Raw genomic sequence first — 9,488 nt, 5'->3', positions numbered from 1 at the left:
AAATGTTTAAATAAAGTAAGAAAAAAAATAAGTAAATGAAGAATTAAAAAGTCGATGCAAAAAATTAAAAAATAAAAAAAATTAAAAAATGGACAAATATAATATAAAAAAGTAACTGAATAAATAAATCAAAAAGTAAATGTTTAAATAAAACAAATAAATTAAAATAAATTTATAATAAAAAATAAATTTTTAAATAAATGAACAAATATGTACGTTAAAAAATAAATAAATGAATAAATAATTTATAAATAAGAAAAAGAATAAAAAATAAATAAATGTATTAATTTATTAATTAAACAATATTTAATTGAATATAATATATAATATATAATTATAATATAATGAAATTAATTTAGAATAAATTTTAAAAAAGTGAAAAATTAAAAAAATTTAGTTAAAGTGCTATAATATCGATCTATCTATCAAGAAGGTTCGTTAGATAATGACCTCGACCTCGCGACGCGCCTTATATTAGCGGAACCTCGCTGACGACGAACCTTGACGAAAATATACGATCCTTACCGATTGTATGAAAACTGATTTTTCAAATATGACTTTCAGTAATTTAACAATTTTTCGAGTTTTATTATTAATTTATACTATTTAACAATTTATTATTATAATAAAAATGATGTTTAATATATTTTTATAAAGTAAAAATTTATTTTACAATTCTTTTGTATTATTTTTCGATTAGAAGCCGTATTAAAATATTCTAAATACAATTTTCTATCAAGAATGATTACGAAATAGTTTTAAAATAAAAATAATTAATCAATTATTTAACAATTTTTAGATATTCATCGTTCATTTATAAAAATAACTTATAAATTAGATCGTTTTTACAAATTTATGAATTACTTTTATAAATTAATATATTCTTTTCCTTTTTAATTCTTCTTTAATTTCACCTACATCGCTTTTTTTCTATCTCGAAATCTTACTTTCAATAAATAATCATAACGATAAATAAAACAATTTTATATATCTAATTCTCTCTCCTAAATCCTAAATTTTCAATCGCGTTTCTACGCAATTTTTAAATTTTTCCCGAATTTTCAAATTTTTAACTTTCCTTTCCTACGTAAATCAATATCCTCACTCCACACGGATATCCTAGATCCTCCCGATCGATTCCTCTGCATAACGTTATGTCGTTTAAAAAAAAAATTGTCGTCACGTTAACTTAAGAAAGCTGTCGTTCCGTATTCGATAATCCAGGTTAGATATCGACACGCGTGATATACATCGTAAGAAATCGTCGTGCACAGAGTTCCACTTAAATTCAATCGAACGAGCCATATCCCCAAGGAACTGGAAAAGAATAATACTTCCGTAGGGATAGTGCATTTGTATTCCAATCCAGAAAGCAACGCTTTAAAAGCTTCGAGGAGAAGGCAGAACCGCGTATCAAATGATCGAATAGATTTCAATATGAAATTCTAAACCTAATTTTATATGTGAAATTCTAAACCGTGGATTTACTAGGATAACGGGGAATTGGATGAAATTGAAGAGATCCAACAAATAAATTTTTATCTAATTTATTTCGTAATTCGTTGTTCGTTCTCCTTGTTTCAGTTTTTTATTTGAAATTATTTATTAATTTTATGATGTGGATATTTCAGAATTGTAATATTGTAATCAATTTAAAGTTATTCGTGACTATTTTATATTTTGTTTATAGTTTTACATATTTTTTGGATTTTTATTAACTCTCTTTTCTTTTTTCCTTGTAAATTTTTTTTAATTTTAGTTTTTTTCTTTAATTCCTTACTTCCTTTATTCTCTCTCGAATATTTTTTAATTCTTTATTGCCAACTCCCTTTATTTTCCCCCCCTTTAATTTTTACTTTCATCCTTCACTTCTTAATCTTTCTTCTTAATCATTCCTACATCCTTTTACACGTTCAATCGCAATTACAACTTGTTTCAACTCTAATTATTTCCTGATCTCATTTCCATTGCTCATCTATCCTATAACCCTCTTGAATTCTAATCTTAAACTCTTCCTTTCTTATCAACTTTCTAATTCTTAAATTATTTTCAAATTTTCCATTCAAATTTTCCTATCTTTCTCTCTCTCTCTTTCTCTATTCTTAATTTTTCTCATCACATCTCTCCAACCTTTTCCACGTTCTAACTATCATTATAATCTCTTTCAAAGCTCTAACTCTATCCAACTTTAGAAGGAAAGCGTAAAAGGAGATCCCCGGATCTCCTTCGTTCCCCAGGTCATTCCTCGCCTTTCCCCAATCCCCAGAATTCCCTCCGACATTTCCACGCTTCCTCCACCGTTTCCAACTCCTCTTCATAGCTCTATCCATACCCTATTTTCCACCTCCCAATCCCCATTTCGACTTCTCTAACTATCCACCCACGCCTTTTCTTTCCTCCACCCAATTCTCTCGTGCTCGACCAACAACTATGAAACAAGGGTTGGCGATGATTCCATCCTGAAACACCACCGGTTCCACAGGAGATGATTAATTAAACGAACCACTTAAGCCGAATTAGGGATCGCGATTCCACGAGTTTTAGGTATGCAAATGGATACGAAAATTGAAACGAGGTGTGATGTTCGAAACACGGTTAAGAATCTCGTGGGAGGAGATAGAATAAATTCCTTTCATCAAAGCAAGTTAAATGTGAATTTCTACAATCTTAAAAATTAAAGATTTACCCTGGGTTTGAATCATATGCTTATCGATTGAGATCAAAAAGAGAAATTAAACAATAAATTATTTTCAAAGTAATTTTACTTAATGAAAAATAGAGAACTATACGATAGAAATAGACTCCTGTGAACAAATAATATGATCCAACTACCAACAACCTATTCATCAGATTCTAAAAAGAAAGACTTACAATCAAGATACACAATACCAACTACCACCAAACAAAAAGAAGATGGATCAAACTATCAAACAAACAAAAAGAGAAAAAAACACATTAAAATCGAAGCGATCCAACCGCGCAGAAAATGAATCGAGCAAACGCAGTAAAAGTAAAAAAAGAAAAGGGGACAAGATCGAGAAAAACTCAAAAGAGAGAGAGAAAGAGAGAGAGAGAGAGAGAGAGATGAAAAGAAAGAAACGAGAGGGATCCATAAAAGCGTGACAAGGAAGACGCGAGGGACGAGAAAGCGAGTGTTGGAACGAGGGTTGGAAAAGGGTGGCGGACGACGACGACGACGACGTGTTCCAACGATTCCCTCCGCTTGACACTTTCGGCTCGCGTTGAAAGAGCTAGTTCGCCGCTAGGAAGGGAAGGGACGAGACGGAAGGCTTCGCCGATGGCAACGTGGCGAGAAATTACGTTTCCGCAGCTGGCACCGCAGACATTCCTCCTCGGCTCTCGTTTCTCGCCTCGTCTTTTACGCGAGCGACGGTGCGCGGTGGCCACAGGAATTCAACGCCGACAATCCTTCCACTTTCCAATCTTTACCTCGCATTCTGGGAGAAACGTCCCATTCCTGCGGTACGCGTTCTCCTCTTGTTGCACGGTTCTTCTGCTATCGGTTTCTTTGGTGATAATTGTAAGGGATGTTCTCTTTGGTCACGTGGAACGAGTGAACTGTCTGGTCACGATTCCGATCGAAAGTTGGACCAATTTTTTGGAATTGAAACCAATCTTTTCTCTCTTAGATTTTATTTCTGCGATATCTGTGTTCTTCTACTGTGATTTTTATCGAGTCTTTTGCTTAATTTCAATTTATATCGTCTTCGGTTGCAAAGAGTGATGTGTAATGGATTGGGTGATTTTTGTTCAATTTCTAAGATTTTTGAAATTAGAATTGGTCTTTCTTCGAGAGGATATTTTGGATAATAGAATTTTCTTTTTTTTAACATTTTATTTTATTTATGGCGTCTTATTGTTATTACTTCGTATCGAATTTGCTTATTTAATTTCTGATATCTTAATTTTTTTGCTTAATTTAATATCCCAATGTAGATCGTACGTGATCGATTCTTCGTTGAGATTCGATTTATTCAAATTAGTAAGTCTTTTCTTGCATATAAAATGTTCTTAATAGATTACATCCTTTTAGATTTATTGGAGTAATAACTGTGTAATAATAATAATTGTCGAAGAAAAAATTGAATGGAGAGAGAATATAGCTTGACGTTCCATGTTTCTAATTACGGCAAAACGCTGATTGCTCGCTGATCGATTATCCACACTTTGATTATTCGGACTGTCGATTGAGAGGAAATTGATTTTCGCGTTATCGATTACCCAAACATGTGTGCCTAACTTCACCTATATATATATATATATACCTATGAAGACACGTTATTAGGGTTAAAAGCGTTTTAGGGTTAAACGTTTGTCGCATTCGAACATTTTCTTACAAGTTTATCTCCTTCAATTGTTCACTATATTTATCAAACAATTTATTCACATTTACCCGTTCAATTTCTTGCACCGCCATCACTTTCTTTGCAAAATTCGTACACCAAAATTATCCATTCTCTTACGTTATCATTCCTCTCTTAAAGATCTACAAGCAACTTTTAAAATAAAAAAAAATTTATTTCACAAATTACAGCAGTTTACTGTCACATAAAGAAGTTTTCTTTGCGTTTCTCTACTAACTTTTTCTCAAATATAACATTCTGTTCAACAATTTTTAAACTCAAACACTTTATTTTCTTACTTTCAATTTTTTTTTATTCCTTCTGAAAATCAACCCTTTCCAATATGATAAACTTCATATGAAAATCTTTTAAAATCCTGCCTCAAAATATTCTCTCTGTAATATTTGAAATTATTACAAAAAATCAAGTTTTTCCTATAGTTTTCCACGCTTATTTCTACTCTTTGCTCATATTCTTCTTCGTCACCAACGTCACAACCAATATATTTCTATATTGAAGAAACAAAGTGACTCACCCTTTGAAGGTTCATCGACAGAGGCTGAAATCATGTATTCGTATTGCATTGTTGATGAAACAAAGGGCAATGCGCTGTCTTCGAGACTCCATGAAATGCAAACGTGGCGTTTGATAATTCACGTTTCATCGATCAATCGCCATCATGTAAGCTAACTCGTTTATTTATCGAATTTACGCGGCTCATCGACCGCCGCTCTCCGCGAAGTGATTATTGTTTATTCGCACAATAAATAAATCGACTCTTTTCCAGCCGGAAACGGAACGGGTGTTTGCCATCCATTACGAAAGATTAATTTTTATGAAGCCAGGGGCGCAGAGAGGTCTGTTCGATTGTCACAGAACGAATGGATGAATGGAAGAGTCAATATTGGTGAATGAAATTTCGAACTGATCGATGAAGTTTCTTGGTTTAACGTTTCAAGGGTCGAAGTTCGTGGCGGAATGTTGGAAATCAATTCGTTGAGATTATGATTATCAGTCGTTATTCCTTTTTTTATTCTCCAACGTTTTAGAAATGTTTGAGAAAGAAGAGAGGCAAAGCGTGGTTTCGATTTTCAATTTTATTTTGAATATTTGTTACGAGAAAGGATAATTTGCTGTTAAAGGATTCTTAATTAAAAATTCCATAAATTGTTTCAAAAAAAAGAAAAAAAGGTCCAATGATGAATATTAACGAACCTCTTCCATGATAATCTCTTTTATCATGGAAGGATTAAAAAAATTTTCCTTCGCATCTCATGCATTGCAATATTGCTCCCCTTAAACTTACACGAGGGACGCGTAATTTTTTCGAAGAAGGAGGCTCGAAGCATGGCACGCAAAAAAGAAAAAAAGAAACCTAAAAAATTCAAAATCATGGTTCATCGTCAGCGAATGCAAAGTCGACGAAAAGAGTTCTTCGAGTGTCGTAAATAGTGAACGTCTTAACGATATTTTGCATATCTTCTCCTTTTACTATCTCAAAAAAATATATAAACAAAAAAACATAATTGATTTATCAAATTAATAAACGATAAATTTGTTAAAATTCCTAATTTTTCCACGAAACCAGATAAAATAAAAAAATTGAATAAATCGATCTGAGGTGTTTCGTTTTTATCCATTATTTTTCCACGTATTTCCACGTATTTCGAACGACTTGGAAATAACTCGTAGATCCAAGGTTTGAGTAACATTGACGAATTTCACGCGAATTTTAACGAAAGACTTTTCACCGATTGATAGATAACCTGGGTAGACGATAGTTGCAGGTGCGAGGTAATGGATATATCGGTTTGCCGGCGTGGCACGATTAATCAGCGTGGCTGCTAGGCCGAGTAACGCTTCTCTAGGCTGTTTAGAAAGATTGCTCGGTGTAAATCGTGTTGTTTCATTGTTTTTTCGTGAACGGGTAATGCATCGTCGATTATCGTACGTTCGCAAAAATTCCACGAATATTAATTATTAAATAACAAATAATTTCATATTTTGTAGAAATATCATTAGATGCCGCTTTCCTTTTTTGGAGAAATCAAAATGTTTCATAAAATATCAATAACGAAGCGTATATTCGATATTCATTATGGAAAAGTAGATAAGAAGAGTGGAATAAGTCGATTATGAACAGAAGAGATGTTAAATCATTGATACTTTTTCCTCGTTTCTTCTTCTATTATTTATCAATTATGCGCGCGTTGATAAGAACATTGAAAACTACTTGTGAATTTCAAATTTGAACAAGAAGAGAAATTTGGATTTCTCATCAAGATGAAAATTCCTTATCGAAGGAGAAATAAAATAAAAAATATTTTCTTTGAAAAAATAAGTAAGCACAGAAATCTAATATAAAAATAATTTTTATCGAATATAAATTAATCAGGAATAACGAATTACCTTGATATAAAAAATATCTTGATAAAAAAATTAAAAGTAAATCAACATTCTCTTGTTTCATCCCTTGTGCCAGAGGGCGCACTGTTTTCCCTCGCGCGAAATTACTCAGGGAAATTAGCCAGCCAGCGGATCACAAACGTGGAAACGCGGGATATACGCCGCATTAAAACTTAATTAAAGTCTCGCGCAGGCTGCTCGTGTTATAATTTTTATTCGCCGTAATCATCGACCGCCTAATTTCGTGGTGAATAAGCATCGCATATGAATCGATAGAGGAAATCGAGCTGGCTGAAAATTCGCCTCGTTCCAGCCGAGGAAATATCGCGATGCAATTTGGAGACGACTGAAGACAAATCGTCGGGGCGACCATTTCTCTTTTTTGGACAGAGACACTTCCTCTACAGAACTGGCTTCGAGGAACATTGATTAATACGAACAGTGTGTTTCGACTTTTTCTTTCCGAGAATGTATAGATATACGTGCATATTAAATGTTAAGTGGTTTTGTGTTTTCGAATTTTTCGTTATATACAGAAATTGTAATGAATAGATTGATACAATTTTTTAAATATATAAATATCTTTAGATTAATTTAAGATTAAAAAGGGAATATAAATTAATAATGGGGAATTGTAATTGGCTTAGTATCTAATGTATTCTAGATAACTGTGAGTGTTTATATATTAATGAAAAATTCTTGAAACGTATAAAAATATACATAAAATACTCAAAATGATATTTACATAATTATGATATTTGAAAAATGAGACAAATCTCTATTAAATTTCATAAAAATTTCAATTTTCATACAAACATTCATAGTCTAGTAATAAATATATTCGATTCTGAAATATATTGTTAATTATAAATAAAATATATATTACAACATGATCATTAAAATAAATAAATTTAAAACAAATTTTGTAACTTTTTAATAATAAGAACAATTAGGATCTCGTTTTCAAGTTTTCCTTTTTATCATACAAATTTCTTTTCTCGAAAATAATAATAACATCCCTAAAAGTCGTTTGAATAATCGGTATAACGGTATGGTGGAAAATAATTTTCCCCTTGTTTTTAACCGCGATATACTTTCTATTTCCGTGGTCGAGCATGTGTGGAAAAAGCTGCTGGGAAAATCCGTATCGTTGAAGAGGATTTCCGTTACGTGATAATTCTTTTCCAAGGAAACTGAAAATCATTTCGCGCGATTTTTCGACTCGAATTCTTTTCTTCTTCTGGCCGCTCGTAATTAACGACGCGACAAAAATGGATACAGAAATAAAACTTTTATCTTTCACAACAAAGATACTATTTCCCTGATAAATTTCTCTGACGCATAGCAATATTTATTTTCTTTCGTAAAAAGATTCGATATTCAATGCTGAATTTCCAAAAATCGAAAGGAAAATGGAATATATAAATGAAAAAAAAAAAAAAATGAAATTCAAAAATGGCTATGCACATGAATGATTTTATATAGAAATAAGAACATTACTCTTGAAATATATAATTCTTAAAACTTCCCGAAGATTAAAGAAAAGGAATATATGGGAAAAAAGAAAAGAAATAAATTCCCTTTCATTTTTTACATTTCTTACAAAAGTCCATAAGTCCATTCACGTTAACCACTACGTAAAACAAGAAATCATAATAAGATTATATATTCACGTATCACTTTCAATTCACAAATTTAAAATTTTACCTTTTACCTTTTACCTTTAAAAAAAACATCTATTCTACACGTAAACGCCTTTTACCTCCCAAAAATGTTCTCATTTCCACAACTTTTTCGCATTATATCATCACGGGTTGCACCATTTCTTAATGGCTCTAAGATTACATTAAAAAGCGTCACCGTAATTAAGATATTTCAACGGCGAGGCCGGGCGTAGGAATATTTCGGTTGCTTTGCTTAAAAAAAAAGAAAAAGAAAAAAAAGGCGAACCCCGGTTACCGGTGCATAATGTAGCTACACACACACACATACATACACATACACGCGCGCACGTTCGCTAGGATGCACGGACGAGTGACGAGAAGGGAGGTGGAAACGAGTATTGCGACTCTTCTTGTAATCTCCGCCTGTCCAGGGGGGGTGGGAGGAGAAATTTGCATCGCGAGACAATAGGAATGCTAGAAGTTCCCGTGTACTTTCCGTTTGCGTACACGGGGGCCAAAAAGTAGGCCGTCCAGCAAAAATGAATGGTCCCTTTGTCATTTAAATGCGATCGTTTCCAGTTCCTTTTTTTAGGGGTCGCGCGCGAGAAGGGGGTGAACTCGGCTGGTCGCTCCAAGGAAATCGCGATGATTTTACTGATATTGCGGGGAGTGGGCGGGGATATTGTCATCTCTTTGTGGAACGAGCCGAATTTGAATCGAGAAAGGATACTGGTTACAAAAGGTATTTGTAACCGATAACCTAAGTGGACGGAGATATTGTGATCTATTGATTGAATTTGAATCGAAGAAGGATAGTCAGATGTAGTGGTTGCAAGAGGTTCTTGATGTTATTAAAAAATAGAGATATTGTGATTTCTTTGGAGAATTGAATTTGAATTGAGAAAAGATAGTCAGATGTAGTGATTGCAAAAAGTATTTGTATTAATATGTTATGAATAAGGATTGTGATCTTTTTGAATTGAATGAAAGAAGACAAATGTAGTGGTTACAAAAGGTTCTTGATATTAAAAAATAGAGATATTGTGATTTGTTT

This window comes from Apis dorsata, unplaced genomic scaffold (assembly GCF_000469605.1).
Source record: "Apis dorsata unplaced genomic scaffold, Apis dorsata 1.3 scaffold_19, whole genome shotgun sequence".
Classification (NCBI taxonomy): domain Eukaryota; kingdom Metazoa; phylum Arthropoda; class Insecta; order Hymenoptera; family Apidae; genus Apis; species Apis dorsata.
This window is presented reverse-complemented; position numbering follows the sequence as displayed.